We start from the raw sequence: 16,689 nt of genomic DNA, 5'->3' as shown, positions 1-16,689 counted from the left end.
TTTAAAATTTTATGTGTATTTATTTTATTTGTACATAAATAAATATTTTATGTGTAGATAATTCGGTGTTTTGTCTACATGCATAAATATATATGTTGATTATGCCTGGTACCTGCAGAAATCAGAAATGGGTGTTAGCACCCTCGGCCTGCAGTTATGGATGGTTGTGAGTAGTCATCATGTGGGTGCTGGGAACCAAACTGGGGTCTTCTACAGGAGCAAACAGTGTTTTTAGCTGCTGAGCCATCTCTCCAGCCCCTCATCACCTGCCATTTATATGGTGAAGCTCTTAGCCCAATTAGGAGACTGGGTGTTTCGGAAGGTAAACACTTTAGATAAGGTCATGAGGGTAAACACTGTGATGGGATGAGTGTCCTTATAAGAAAATGAGGGCATGCAAGCACTTTTCTCTGCCATGCGAGGAGGACACAGGCGGGAGGCGGTCTTCTGCCAGTTAGGAAGATGGACCAGGGCCATACACCAAGACTTCCCTTCTTCTTCCTTCCTTCCTTCCTTCCTTCCTTCCTTCCTTCCTTCCTTCCTTCCTTCCTTCCTCCTTCCTTCCTCCCTCCCTTCCTTCCTTCCTTCCTTTCTTCCTTCCTCCTTATTCAGCACCTCACTGCAGCTGGCCTTAAGTTCATGATCATCCTGCTTCAGTCTGAATGCTAGAGTTCTACAGGTATGTGCCACACATCTAGCTTTTAGACCCCAAATTTTGACACCTTGATACCAAACACAAACTCTTGGGACTCTGATCTTGGACATTCTTGACACTATGACCATGAGAAAATAAATTCCTGTTATTGAAGCCACTTTGTTCATGATTTTTTTTTTCCTGGCAATGGAAGCTGACCAAGACAGTGTGGGAATACATTTATCTATGTGCACACGAGTAGCTTACGTGTATCACATCCACACATAAGAACATCCACATGCACTCAGCATGTGTACAATGGCTATATCTGTATATTCATTTGTATATAAGTGTAGTGTGCGTGTTCATACTAGTGGGATTAATAAAATGTTTTTAAAGGTATGATGAGAGCTGGACGTGAGGGTTCATGGCTCTGTAATTTCAGAACTTGGGAAGCAGATACGAAGACTGAGAGATCAAGATCAGCCTGAGCCACAAAATGAGATGGTAACTCAAAAAAGAGGAAAAAAAAGCATTATGAATTCATAAGTTATATTTTATATTGAATTCATAACTCAATATAAAATATTAAAATATTTCTTTCATTTCTAGGAGTTTGTGAAACATTTTAAAAATTATCTTTTACCAATAGCACAGTACATTTTTATAGTGTATAATTTAGTGGCTTTCTGAAAAATACAGAATTGTACATCCACCACAATGGTGACCCAGAACAATTCTATCACCGTAAGATACTCTGGCTCTGTGGTCCAGCTCACCTTCTGCCCTCACACTTGGAAAGGACTGGGAGACCTGCTTGCAGCACTAATGACACCCGCTTCATGATCTTAAGTCGCCCATTTTATACATTGCATTCTACTCCTACCATGTATGTGACACAAAGATTAGAGGGGATGAGTCATTGAAGTAACAAGGCAGAAGCAACTACAGGCTTGATGGAGTCCAGCTGAAGACAACATGAAGAAAAGCATGCTCACATCCAGTGATGGACCGGATATAAGCTGGGATGGAGGCAATGTCAGAGAGATGCAGGCAAAAGCACTGAGCTGGACGTGGCTGATGAGAGGAGAAATAATGTGCTCTGTTTTGACCTGAGAGAGTGATGAGATCAAGTTTGTGTTTTTAAAGGACCACTCTATCTAGAATAGCATAAAAATGCTAGGAAGCCAGGCCCCAGTCAAGGAGAAAACAGTGATCATCAATGATAGTTTAATCCAAAGGCATAAGAAATGAAGAGCAGGAAAGTCAAAATAGCTCTATGACTAGGGTAGCACTCAAATGTCATCCAGGCTGTGGGGGAGACTGAGAGGCACGCTATACATATACATCTAGTGGGATAGCAACTAGGGAACCCAGAGCCCTCCTGCTAAAAGCATGCAACTCTGCTGAGAAAAATCTTTTAAAGCAATATAGTCCTATTGCCTTTGCGTTAATGGAGGGCCCTTGGAGTCTCTACCCCTGGTCTGATTACCTCTGGTTCAGGCATCTGAACACACAATTCTCAGAGGGATACAAGTAGGATGGAAAGGATGATATAGGATGTCCTAGCCAATATGTTCAGCAAAGAGGCACAAAGGGTGCAGAAGAGAAAGTGACAGGGATGGAGTTCTGCTTCAGGAAGCTTAATGTGGCAAAAAGTCAGCACCAAGGAGGTCGGATAGGGCTTGGGGCTGAAGAGAGGGTGAGAAAACCATGAGGGGACAGCAAGGAAGCAAAATCAACCATTAGTTGTGCAGATGAAACACAACCACAAGAGGAAGGTCAAAAAATGGTTGATCACTACAGGAATAGTAAACCATTGATAAAAGAAAACATAGGTTATCTCCATGCATGGTACTTGGTTGGCGTATGAGTCTCTGGAAAGACCCCTGTGTTCAAATTTTCTGGTTCTGTTGCTCTCCTGTGGAGTTCCTGTCCTCTCCAGATCTTACTGTTTCCCATTCTTTCATAAGATTACATGCACTCTGCCCAACAGTTGGCCATAAGTCTCAGCATCTGCTTTGATAGTCTGCAGGGCAGAGGCTTTCAGAGACCCTCTGTGGCAGGTTCCTAGGTTGTTTCCTGTTTTCTTCTTCTTCTGATGTCCATCCTCTTTGCCTTTAGGGATGGGGATTGAGCATTTTAGTCAGAGTCCTCCCTCCTGATTAGTTTCTTTAGATGTACAGATTTTACTAGGTTTATCATATATTATATGTCTATATGAGTGAGTATATACCATGTGTGTCTTTCTGCTTCTGGGACAGCTCATTCAGGATAATCCTTTCCAGGTCCCACCATTTACCTGCACATTTCATGATTTCCTTATTTTTTATTTCTGAGTAATATTCCATTGTGTAGATGTACCACAATTTCTGTATCCATTCTTCAGTTGAGAGGCATCTGGGCTGTTTCCAGATTCTGGCTATTACAAATAAAGCTGCTACAAACATGGTTGAGCAAATGCCCTTATTGTGTACTTGAGCCTCTTTTGGGTATATGCCTAGGAGTGGTATGGCTGGATCTTGAGGAAGTGCTATTCCTAGTTGTCTGAGAAAGTGACAGATTGATTTCCAGAGTGGTTGTACAAGTTTACATTCTCACCAGCAGTGGAGGAGGGTTCCCCTTTCTCCACAACCTCTCCAGCATGTGTTGTCTCTTGAGTTTTTTATATTGGCCATTCTGATGGGTGTAAGGTTTAACTCTCTTTAGCTCTGTTCCCCATTTTTTAATTGGATTACTTGGTTTGTTGCTTTTCAGCTTCTTTAGTTCTTTATATATACTGGATATTAGCCCTCTGTCAGATAAAGGGTTGGTGAAGATTCTTTCTCCCTGCACACATGTAGCCCATGGCAGTTCAGTGTCCAAGTGGGTTCCATAGTAATGGGAAGAGGGACTGCCTCTGATATAAACTGATTGGCCTGCTCTTTGATCATTTCCCCCTGAGGGGGGAGCAGCCTTACCAGGCCACAGTAGAGGACAATGCAGCCGCTCCTGATGAGATCTGATAGACTAAGATCAGAAGGAAGGAGAGGAGGACCTCCCCTATCAGTGGACTTGGGGAGGGGCATGCATGAAGAAGGGGGAGGGAAGGTGAAATTAGGAGGGGAGGAAGGAGGGGCTTATGAGGGGATACAAAGTGAATAAAGTGTAATTAATAAAAGTTAAAAAAAATATTATGTGGAAACTATAAAAAATAAACAACTTCTAAGACTTGAAAAAAAAAAAGAAAGAAAACATACAAGAGCAGACCCAGGGGCGTGGGGGATGGCAGGGTTAGATGATAATTTTCACTTAAAACAATCTAACTTGTTAAGTTTTTATTCATACTTGTTTTATACTGTATTAGCATATATTAATAGTGCAATATAATGGGTTTTGTTGTGACATTTCCATACCTGTATATAATATATTTTGATCATATTCACCTTCCTGTAATTTGCATGTTAATGAGGTACATAAATTGGCTACTGAAGAGCCTGTTACTTTCAAAACTATATTTAAATCTTATGTTTCTATTCATTATTCTAGAGTAAAGTCCGGGGTCCTCATCAGCTACTCTGTGGCAATCTGTTCTTCTTTTAACCAGTGTCAACTCTTTATGCATTTATTCTTCAGTTCTCTGTAGTCTGGGTGTAGACTGTTTAAGAGGCATTCTACTTCTCCCAACTAAAGGATGGTATCTTCCACCAGTTCAGGAATATGTTCTAACTTCTCTAGTTCTAACTATAAAACTTCCCAGTGTTTTTGTTAACTATCACTATGTATCTTAGAGTTTCTATGAAAGGTCTTTTCCTACTTGTGAATAAATATAAATGAACAGCAACTATATCCAGCAGAAATGACCAATGTTCACAGTTTTGCTAGTGCAATTAGTGTTAAATTGAAAAATCACAAATTTCTCTTCTTCCCTGCAAGAAAAACCCTGGTCCAGATTGTTAAGATGCTTGGCAGAGAATGTGAGGCTTCCTCTTTTGGATGAGGATGTGGTGTGCACTCCAGCTTAGGCTGGTCATTACACAGCAGAGAGGACCCAGGCCCTGAAGAGAGAGAGATCAGGCACAGAGGGGTCCGAGGGCAGAAAATTAACCCAGAGCTGAATGTACCAAGGAGACCTGAGTTATCACAGATGTGTGTACAGCTTATTCTAAAAGAGGCCTAAACAAAACCACTGAGCTAGCACTAACTTCCAAGGCTGGGGGAGGGGAAGCTGCACATCAAAAAGTTGCCAAACATATGACATTTAGGGGCTGATTGATCTTCCCTTCATCTAAGTCTGTTTGCAATGTTTCATAGCAAAGGCCGAGCTCTTGATGTGCTGGGAGGCACAGGCTAGACAGCGGGCCAAACTCACTAATGAAAACTAGCTGAACTTTTCAGAATTCCATTCTAAGTCACGAAGAGCCCATCTGGCCCTGCTCCCAGGCCAGTAAAAGGAACATCTTAAGTCCCTGGAGGATAAGACAGCTCTTTCCACCAAGAGCAGACCAACATCTCCCTCGACAGCTGGTTGTCTTAGCATACACTGGACAGTGTATTTATCAAAGGAAAAAAGCCTCTCCAGGAGCACAATATTTATTATAGGATTATTTGAGTGACTCATGTAAATATGAGTAAGGCTAAATTAAGTCATGTTTACTATGCTGTGCTGGTGCTTAAATCCCAACCCCAAATTACCTCTAGTGATATGAGGCCTCTTTTTTTTTTTTTTTTTTTTTTTTTAAGATACATCAGCCAAAGATTGCTTTCTCAAAGAGGAGAATTATATTTTCTTTTGCCAATCAATCTATGCTTTGTCACACATTTTCAAATTTACACATTTGAAAAGGCACTCAAGGGGGTCACACTCACTATCCCAACATTTGGGAGGTTAAAGAAGTAGAGGATCAAGGGTTCAGGATCATCCTTGGCTACATAGTGAGTATGAGGCTACTTGGGATACATAAGACCAAGTCTCAAATTCTTTTGGAACACTTAAAGTAATATGTTCCATCATGCCAGATATTAAAATCAGTGGAACATCTGAGTAAAGTCACAATAGAATGAATTTTCAAAGGCCCTTTTCAAAGACCTGAGTGAAATTTCAGTGTATCCCAGCCTCTGGATTATAAACCATCCCAATGTCCTAAACACCATGTCTGTTGCCAAGTACAGTATGGAAAAGGAGGCAAGAGAGACCACAGTGGGAGGAAATAAGAAACTGTAAGTTCAGATTTCATGAGACTTTATTCACCATCTGCAGTGTTCAGGTGAGACAGTACTCTGATAAAGTAAAGTTCAACCTCCCAGAAACATAGCCAAGCAACCAACCACCAAGGAAGGTAGCTGCTGATTACAAGTTACAGGAACAAAATGAGAAAAAACTATGGAGACCAGAGATAATCAACTTCTGCCCTTCTGGAAGATTATATTAGTGGGTAGTGGAGGTAAGGTATAACCAGCTTGGCAGAAAATGGGCTGTGTCTTTCGCAGCCCTCAAATAACAGGGAGTTTATAGTTTAATAAGACAATATGCCAAGAGAGTCAGGAATACAGGAAGAAAGGTATAGTTTTAATAGAAGGCATGTGATGGGTGGTTAAGAAAGTTCCACAGAGGAGATGACCACCAAGAAGAGCCCAAAAGATGAACAGGCCATTTGCAGACCTGCAGGAGAAGGGACCAAATGCAATGCTTTGGTATAAGGACTAGTCTGAGTAAAAGTACAGATGTGGAAAAAACACAAAGCCTGCTGAAAAAAAACGTCAAAACATCTGGCTAAATGGCAAGCTGTATGTAATGTCCAGATGGGGGTGGAAAGGTGAACATAAGAGCCATATAGAATTGCTTGAACGCCAGACTGCTAGCTGAATTACTAGAGGAATGTTTGAGCAAGAATATTATGTGAGTGGAACTTCAGCAGACAGTGACAGTTCTGTGCCAAATAGAAATAAATTGAAAGCTAAAACTGGGAGTTAACTAGAAGTCAAACACAAAGAGAGCAGGAGTCAAGAGTCCAACAAGGCAATTGGAACAGAAAGACAGGCCCAGATGATGGTAGGAATGACAAAGAATGAAAGGCATTACACAGTGGATTCTGGCATTGGATCACTGGCTGGTTCATGAGGGAGATTGTGTGGGTAGAGGCCTGTGGGGTGCAACCTGAGCTAAGAGAACCAGAAGAACATGAAGTGAATCAGGAAGAAATGCTGCCCTATTCAATGTGATAAGATTGGTTTAGACATTTTGCTAAATTTGGACATTTGAATTTGAGGTGACAGTGGAATACAAACACAAATATCCATTAAATGTTTAGAAAGCAGGGTTTTAAGCTATGGAAAAAGTTAATATTAGAAAAAATTAATTAAATATTAATTAAAATATTAATACTAGAAATAAAGACCAGTGAGTCTTCTACAAAGAAGGCCATAGCAATGATCTGGGGGCTAGGGAGGAAGTCAGCAGGTAAGAGCACTGGTTGCTCTTGGAGAGGACCTGCATTTGATTCCCAGAACCCATGTGATGGCTCATAACTATCTGTAACTCCAGTTCCAGGTGATCTGACCTCCTCTTCCAGCATCCGGAAGAACTGCACCATATGGTTCACAGACATACAATCATACAAAGCACCAATACATATAAAGTAAAAATTTCAAGAAGAAGATGAAGAAGAAAGGAGGAGGAGGAGGAGGAGGAGGACGGGAGGGAGGAAGAGGAAGAGGAAGAAGATTATCTAGGGGGTTTGGTGAGACAGCTCAGCCCACAGAGGTACTTGCCACATGCCTGACAACCTGAGTGTGATCCTCAGACCCTGTAAGGTGGCAGGAGACAACCTACTTTCTGGAGTTGTGCTCTGACTTTCACATGTATGCTGTGGCATGCACACACCTGCACTAACACACACATAAAAACACTAACAGTAAAGACAAAAGTTCAGATGATCAAGTGATAGAAGCACAGAACACAGTTTAGTACAATTTAATGAGTTGACAATATGAGATTGTCAGTGACGGAGACCAGGAAGGGTGTAAGAACACCAGGTTACAGGGGAGGGAAAGCTCTGAATGAAACATGTGCCAGAAACAGCATTATGAGCATCATATGGTAGAGTAAAAGAATAGCAACTTGAACATGTGAAAGTACTGAACACATATATTGTCACCGTGTTGCTTATTTAATTTCTAGAGAAGCCATATGACATTAGGAGAGCTAGGCCTTCGAAAACCTTCCAGTGTTCCCATCATCAGGCAATGACCACGAGCTTAGCACTACAAAAGGCCCTTTCCTCACTGGAGTAGGTACAATTAACACTGAGCTGTGCCTCCTTTTCAGAAGAGGCAATGGAGCCCAGAAATCACGGGAGCCATGCTTGTCACCCAGAGACTGGGGGAATAGAGGGATTCTAGTGCCAAGTCTCAATGTGTCTTCTTCACTAAGCACAAGTTGCAACTTGTTGCTTTTATGCCTCTTACTGTACTCTAAGCAAAGCAGGGCACAGTGCCACATCATATTTATCTTGACAGCCTCTGGCACACTAGCAAAGGGCCTTGCACTTGGTCAGTTCTCGCAGGACTGCTCCTGCTGAAGAACGATCGCATGCCTGTGAGCCCCACAGGCCTCACTATGGGTGGACATTTATGAGCTGGTAAGCTCTGCGTACTTATTTCCAAGGCAGACTGTAACTTAACAACAAAAAGTTCTAAAAACAAATTCTGTACTTGTGAAAGACGCCACCTGGTCTGCCTCAGGGGCTGGAGTCCTCTTTTCATGCACTGAGTGGGAACAGCCCTGGGAGTGACGAAGCTGGTTTTCTTCAAACCACTCCTGTACACTGTCTGGAGCCAAGAAGAGAGCCCACACCTTTCAGAGATGAGCACTGTGCTCTCCCAGATGCCCACTTCACCTTTCACCTCACTGCGGGACCTGCCAACAGTCCGGGGGCGAGGGGATCATACGGCATGTGTACTGCTGGCTCTGGTGGTGTAACCCTAACGTTGGCAGCTTTTCTGCCAGGAAAAAGCCAGGCAACTGGTTCAGAAAGGATTTTTCCCTTTTCTAATATGCAACCCAAACCTAATACTTTGCATTTCTGACCAACAGCTAATCCGCCTCCTCATTGTCCTTGCCCTCCTCCTTCTTTTTTGCATAACTCACACTGGCTTCATCCTTTCAATGAGCAGAACTTTAGGTCTAAGTCAAAGGACTGGTTTTGATTCTTTGGGAAACAAATGTATAGTACATGAAATCTGTTTATTTCACAAATGTCCCTCATGCATGAAGAACACAAAGTTCTTCTCAGAAGTGTTTATTCTGCAAGCTATATACTGCACAGTGGGAGGCTTGAAGACAATAAGCATCTCAGCACCACGAGAGCATGCAAGCCATGTGTGACAGGGCTGTCAAAGGCACCAACATCTATTCCTGGGTCCCGGAAAAACAGGCAGACTTCAGAGCATCATAAAATCATAATGTGTTTGGGAGTTTTTGACCAATGTATCTGACAGATGTTCCTTTTCATTGGGCTTGTCTAATTTAGGGACATTTGGTACTCAGATCGTTACAATCTTTGGAGTATAACAAACTGATCCCCTTTCCTTCATGTGATGACAACACCCTCAGTAGTAGTTTTCTTTTTCTATTTCTGAGACTAGTTAATATCCTTGCCTACTGCACAGGCAAGCTGGGGCAAAATGATAATAGCCAGACAGGCCTGGAATTTCCCACTGCCCATGTACTGGTAGGTGGAGAAGCAAGACTTCTTTTGACCATTTTATAATAACGTGTAATAGGCTTTTGGTCTCCTAGAGCTTCTGCCTGTGCAATATCCTGTGTGGGGCTTGGGAATTCTCAGAAAGCATCACAGCAGAAACTGAAAGGAACAGACCCCCAGCTAAGGCAACAGCCAGGCAAATCTAGTTGGGGATGCTTTTCCCATGAATCCACAAAGTACTCTTCAAATGTGAACCTACAGACAATGCTTGGATAGCTGAGAGTTGGCTGGGTAACAGCAAATATAGGTAACAAATGAAAGCTTAACACAGTGTCCAAGACAATACCCATGCCCCTTCACTCACTTCTGAAAATTTAATCCCATGGCCATCTCCTTCCTGAAATGGCGCTACTCCTCTTCCATGCAGCTAAAGATACAACAGTCTCCTCTGCCCATGAGCGATATGTTCCAGGACCCTGAGTAGATGCCTCAAGTCACAGAACTTGAGGCATCTCAAGTTCAGAATTTGTGCTGAACTGTAACTGAGTTTTGCTACATACATACTTAACTATTACAAAATTTAATTTATTAATATGAAGTGTGAGATTAACAATAACCAAAACAAAACAGAGCAATAGCAATTTCTATAGTCTAATGTGCAGGAGAAAACTAGCACAGGCTTTTCCACCACAATTTCTTGAAAACAGTATTTGTTTTCTGTAAAACTGAGTGGCCTCAACCTTTGGCTTTTTCATCTTATTAAGTTGAAAACTTGGTTTTGTGGGTTTTTTTTTTTTTTCTTCTTCTGAGACAGAGTCTCCCTGTATACTCCTGAATGGCCTCAAACTTACAGATATCCTCTTCCTGCCTCCGCCTCCCAAGTGCTGAGGTTTAAACATATGTGCCACAATGCCCAGGCACGGTGCCCAGCCACCATGTCCAGCCCGTAAGTTGAAAATTTTCACCTTTCCACCTTAAATGAAATCACTTTAAGCAAGTCAGGGCTTCTTGTCGGCATGTCGCAACTACCAGCACCGCTGCTCTTATACTTTGGGCCACTATGTAGTAAAACAAGGTTTCCTGGACACAGCCATTGTGATACCATGACAGTCAATCTGATTGATAATCAAGACATAAATAGTAACTAACAGGTAGGGAGCACGTACAACATGGAAAAGCTGGACAAACAGGTGACTCCTATTCTAGGCAGGATGGAGCAGGACCACACGACTTCATAAGACTTCTTGGGATGGTGTGCAAATTAAATTAAAGCTTATGAATTGTATATTTCTATACTTTTCTGTTTAGTATTTTTCAAATTTCAGTGGACTGTGGGTAAATGAGATCCCCAGAACTTACAACCAAGATAAGGGGTTTGGGAACTATTAGAATTAATAATTTACCATTCTTCATTATAACCCTTTTTTAAGTCTTATTTTGAGAAGTTCCACTTGAAGATATAGTAATGTCTGGTTGCTTACTTTGGTATTAGAAATATAGTTATATCAGGTGAATTTGTATTAACCATAAAAAAGTTTAAAGCTTTCAGTATAGCCATTCCAAATTGGGAGTTAGAATTACATATGACTTATAAAACAGTCAAAATTAAGCCACTGCTGTGCAAGGAAGGCACTATGGGAATGATACACTAATTCATCACTCTGAGGAGTGTGTAGATGAGCAAAGGATTAGAGAAATGTGCATCACACGGCAGTAGATGGTAAGATGAAGACAAATTTAGTACGATGGGGGAGGGTCAACTGTGCTCGGAGGCAGTGTTGGTAGGGAGGGCATTCGAACAAAGCCCTAAAGCATGCGCATTCCACCGTGGGGGGTGCTGCAAAGGACACCATACACAGAGGGAACACCTTTAACCAGCATAGGTGCAGTAGGAAGAGAGTAGTGAACTGCAAACACATCAGTGAGGGGAACAAGAACAAGCTGCTGGGAAAGATCATCTATAGCCTGTCCTCCACATTAGGAGGGCAACTGAGAGCTCAGGTTTTGTTTGCTTGGTTGGTTTTTGCTTTTTTGAGACAGGGTTTCTCTGTGTAGCCCTGGCTGTCCTGGAACTCACTCTGTAGACAGAAGCCTCAAACTCACAGAGATCAGCCTGCCTCTGCCTCCAGAGTGCTGGGATTAAAGGTATATGCCACCACACTTGACCTAAGAGAGCTGAGCTTTAGAAACAGAAAAAATGACTTGAAACGTACCTTTCCTTATTCAACTGTCTTGCCGCATCTTGGATGTTTGGAATAAGGATATATATATATATATATATATATATATATATATATATATATATATATCCTTTCTCAAGCTTTCTTGCAAAGTAGGCACTGTCACTTCAAAGAAATAACCTGGCTTCAGTTCAGGAGAACAAAGATGCCTTTCTAGTTAGGCTTAGTGGCATGGGGCCTGCAATCCTGGCAGCTCTGGAGGCTGGAGTGGGAGGATTTCCAAGTGGGGGCCAGCTTTGGCTACATAACAGTGGAAATCAGCCTGGGAAATGTAGTGAGATACGATTTCTAACTAAAAGCCAACACTGGGCTGGAGGTACAGCCTAGAAGCAGAACTTGGTGTCTGCCTGAGGACCCACACTCCATCCTATTACCAAAGAACAACATTCTTCTGAGAGGGCAATTGCTTGTCTATAGTTAAGGTATTATACTCATTTCTCAGACGTCTTGGGATGTGCTTCTCTGACTTTCTCTCTGAATTTAACTCATTAGGTGCATACTGAGTGTCCAGAACTAGAGTGTATTCACGTCAGACCCATCCTTTCCAGTTCTCTGACTCTTTCCTGTTGACTGCCCACTCACTCATTCACTTGTCATCAATTCCAGCAGCAAAAGTGACAACACAAACAGCTGCTACTGGGTGAGGGCTGCACCAGCGCCCGGCAATACACCTGATGTTCTATGAATAGCACTTACTATAACTCTAAGAATAACATTATTAAATAGGTCGCTAAGGGCCAGAATCTAGGTGTATGCAGCTCTCCTTAAAGCAGAACCTCTCCATTTTAGACAGCATTATTGCCTTCAGCTGATGGCCTTTTATTAACATGGGTCAGTATTTTAAGTTAAAAATACATTTGCTGGGCAGGGCAAGATATAGTACTTGCTACTGTAAAATCTCACTCCAGTTGTTATCAAAGATATATAAATGAGAGAATGCCTGCACAGTACTGATTTTCACAATCTCCCACATTTGGATATAAGCAGCTGAATCATATCAATTTGTAAACGGGGTGTCCATGACTCATAACTCAGAGCAACTGAGGTCAGAGAATATGAAAATGGCTTAGAATATTAATGTCGGATGGCAACCACATCTACTCTCAGACAAAAATATGCCAACCTTGACCAAATGCCTTACAGAGAACTTTAATAATGAATTTCAGTCAAAACCTGCAAAAAATTCTCTGTTGATGAAAAATGTCTTGTCAGAAGTTCCCAACAAATCTGCTTATAATCCATTTTCAATGAACCTCAGCTTCCTTTGAAGTAGAATAAGCTACCAAAGCCATCGATGAGGACATTGTAAAGCGTGTCTTTATAAAACTCAGTACTAAAGAGAAGAGCTAGTTGGTTGGAATACAAGTATGATAGCAAACTGTTTTGACTATGACTGGACATTGCATAAAACCATAAAGTGCTAACAAAGGAAGAACTCAAACATTGTTTTAATCTACTTTTAATATTACGTTTATCTGTTTCTGATTAACTTTTGCTCAACATCTTAAAGAAACTGGTTATATTTTCACAAATAACTCTGATAGTTTCAGACATATAAGTTAGGTCAGATATTATTCAGCAGTCATCATCAGCTACAACTACCCCCTGGGGACGCCCTGAGAGAGTAGGAATTTGGACTTGGTCTACCTACAATTCTTTCAAGGATTCAAAGGCACAAAACACTGACCATAAATTTCATGAATAAGATTCTCTGAAAGATTATACTTTCAAATACTATCTGTATGTATTATACCATCAAAACTTTCAACCCAGAGCTAGATGGCTTAGCAGTTAAGAGCCTTGGTCACTACTGCAGAGGACCTGGTTCAGATCCCAGTACCCACATGGTGGCCAGCTTACAACTGCCTGAAACTAAGTGGATCTGATGCCCTCTTCTGGTTTCTGTTAGCACGTGGTTGCAATGGCGTACTTACACTCAGGTGTGTGTACTCGTGTACACACACACACACACACAAACATACACACACACCTTTTAAAAAATTCCTCAATAAAAAGATTCTAAGAAAAGAAAACTAAAGCAATTTTAAGAGTTCACATGTCATAAAAGGAACAGACAAATGTCTTAATAAGTAGAAGCATCTGGCTCATGATATCAATAACACTGATACTTACTGCTCAATTCGGGGTGACAAGTACAACTTGGGGTACACTTGGGTGGCTTCAGTATCCTCAAAACTGACAGAAAGGAGGGCCACATCTTCTCCAGGGTCTTCATTTACATCCTAAGAAAGGAAGTGAAAAACATAACATGAGCACCTGTTCTCTGAACATTTTTTTTTTTTTTTTTTTTTTTGAGATAGGATCTCATCATGTAGCTGGGCCTGACCTCAATGTCAAGATCTTCCTACCTCAGCCTCCCAGATGCCAGGATCACAAACATGCATCATCATGCCCTGCTTACTGTAGAACATTATCTCGGATGAGCTCCCACACAGCCTTCCGGCATGAAGCCATCGTTGTGAGTCGTATTCATTCAAACAAATGGCTCAGCACACCCTTGCCTCACTCAAGGGGGGTGCCTTCCAAACTTCTTGACCAAAGCCTACCACAGTGAAGCACAAAATCCTCAACTACCTCACTTATGCCCACATCCCCAGTGAGGCAGGGGAGTGAATGTGATGGTAACAAATTAAACAGAAGCATAGTAAACACATTCCTTGAAAACATATTGCTACACACAGAATTTCTATCCTAAACACAAGCAAAATGTTAAAACATGGGCCCAATAATCTGATTATACCAACCTTTATAGTATGCTATAAGTTATTTAAAGAGAAGGGAAAAAACAGGAAATATATTCCCATGAAGTATAAAGAATGCCACTATATAAACAAAAGGCTGGGTGCACATCTACTTTAACAAGGTGATTATAGGTGATTTACTTGGGAACTGCAACACATACCTATCATACATGTCCAGTTATGAGAATATTTTGAAGCAAACTCCCATTTAATCTAAGAATGATAATTAGTGACCAAGCCACCAGGGAAACACCTTGAGGTTAAAGTATTGAATAGCAGACTCGCAGTTATCAGAAAAACTTGTAAGAACGGAATAGTCGACTCACAGCTGAAATGTAGAACTTATTCAAGGAAGTATTGACAATGCACAGTTGAAGTGTACTGAATCAAAACTGGGAACTTTGTAACTACGTGCATGTGCTTTATGAGTATTGCCAAGTACCAAGTTGTCTGCCAGAGTTCTGAAGAAAATGCTGAGTCAGATTAACTACACGGCATCCTGACTTTAATCTGTACACACACTTCAGTAACCCTCTAATAACTTGGCAGTGGCTCCAAGTCATGTACAAAACCTAAAACATTCAAACTAGATACCATTCTCCTGAAGGAAACATTAAAACATGACCTTTATTTCTGACTCAGCTGAGAAGTCCTAAGGGCTGGGATAGGGGCTCAGGCAAGCAAGGAAAAGGTCCCAGCCTAGGCTTGAACTGTGTGTGAGAATTGAAAGTCTTAAGTAGGGTCCTTCACCTGTGCAAACCCCACTCCCTTTCCTACATCTTGGTAAACTGGTCAACACACACAACACTCAGTTTGGATATCTTTAGTATTCTTTCCTGGTTTCTTATTGTGCTAATAAAATGCACACATGTGACATGGATATATAGGAACAAGGATCATCAAGTCTCTCCCATCTTTTAAAAATAGAAATTAAGTCTATGGTCTACAGCTGAGCTAGGGTTTTAGGTCCTCTTCATGCATTGTCCTTGATTGGGGTATCAGTCTCTGCAGGTCCCCAGGGCTCAGGTTTTTTTGTTTGTTTGTTTGTTTTGTTTTATTGTTTAATTTTTTTGGCTCAGTTGGTCTACTTTTGGAGCTCCTGTCCCCTCCAGGTCTTTCTATCTCCCCCTTCTTTCATAAAATTCTGTGCCCTCTGACCAAAGTTTAGCTATGAGTCTCAGCCTCTGCTTCAATACCTCAATCAGTAGAGTCTTTCAGAGGCCTTCTGTGGTAGGCTCCTGTCCTGTTCCCTGTCTTCTCCTGCTTCCACTGTCTACTGCATTTGTCCTTCTGATTGAGGATTGAGCATCTTCCCTAGGGTCTTCCTTGTGGTTTAGCTTCTTTAAGAGTATAGATGTTAGTATGTTTATCCTATATTATATGGCTAATATCCGCTTATGAGTGAGTATATACCATGTGTGTCTTTCTGCTTCTGAGTTACCTCACTCAAGATAATCTTTTCTAGTTCCCACCGTTTGCCTGAAAATTACATTATTCCTTGTTTTTAATAGCTGAGTAGTATTCCACTGTGTAAATGTAACACAATTCATGTGTCCATTCTTCCACTGAGGGATATCTAGGTTGTTTCCAGCTTATTCAAGTGGGGTCCCTAGTAAGGGGGGCAGGGGATTTCTCTGGCATGAACTCAATGACAGGCTCTCTGATCACCTCCCCCTAGGGAGGGGGTATAAGGCCTTGCCAGACCACAAGGGAAGACAATGCCACCAGTCCTGATGAGACCTGATAGGTTAGGGTCATATAGAAGGGAAGGGGAAACTCAAGTATCAGTGGACTAGGGGAGGGGCATAGAGGGAAAAGAGGGAGGGAGGGTGGGATTGGGAGGAGATGAGGGACAGGATCATAGCTGGGATACAAATTGAGCAAATTGTAATAAATGATAAGATATATAAAGAATACCCTATTAATCTCTCAAAAAATAAAAATTAAAAATTAAGAATTGCCAAGAACAAAGAAAGCCTCAACAGATACAAGGAGATTGAAATAATCCCTATCCTATCAAACCACCATGGCCTAAAACTAGACCTTAACAACTACAGAAATAACAAAAAGCCTACATACACAAGGTAATAAACAACTCTACTAAATGACAGCTTGGTAGGGAAGAAAAGAAAAAAGAAATTAGAGACTTCCTAAAATTCAGTGAAAATGAAGGCACAACTTGCCCAAACTTATGGGACACAATGAAAGCAGTGCTAAGAGGAAAGTTTATAACCCTAAGTGCCTTCAGCAAGACGTTGGAGAAACCTCATACAGGCAACTTAACTGCAACACCTAAAAGCCCTAGAGGGGTAAAAAAAAAAAAAGAAGAAGAAGAAGAAGAAGAAGAAGAAGAAGAAGAAGAAGAAGAA

The sequence above is a fragment of the Psammomys obesus genome, unplaced genomic scaffold, assembly GCF_907164565.1.
Source record: "Psammomys obesus unplaced genomic scaffold, mPsaObe1.curated_primary_1811, whole genome shotgun sequence".
Lineage (NCBI taxonomy): Eukaryota > Metazoa > Chordata > Mammalia > Rodentia > Muridae > Psammomys > Psammomys obesus.
Note: the sequence above shows the minus strand (reverse complement) of the source record.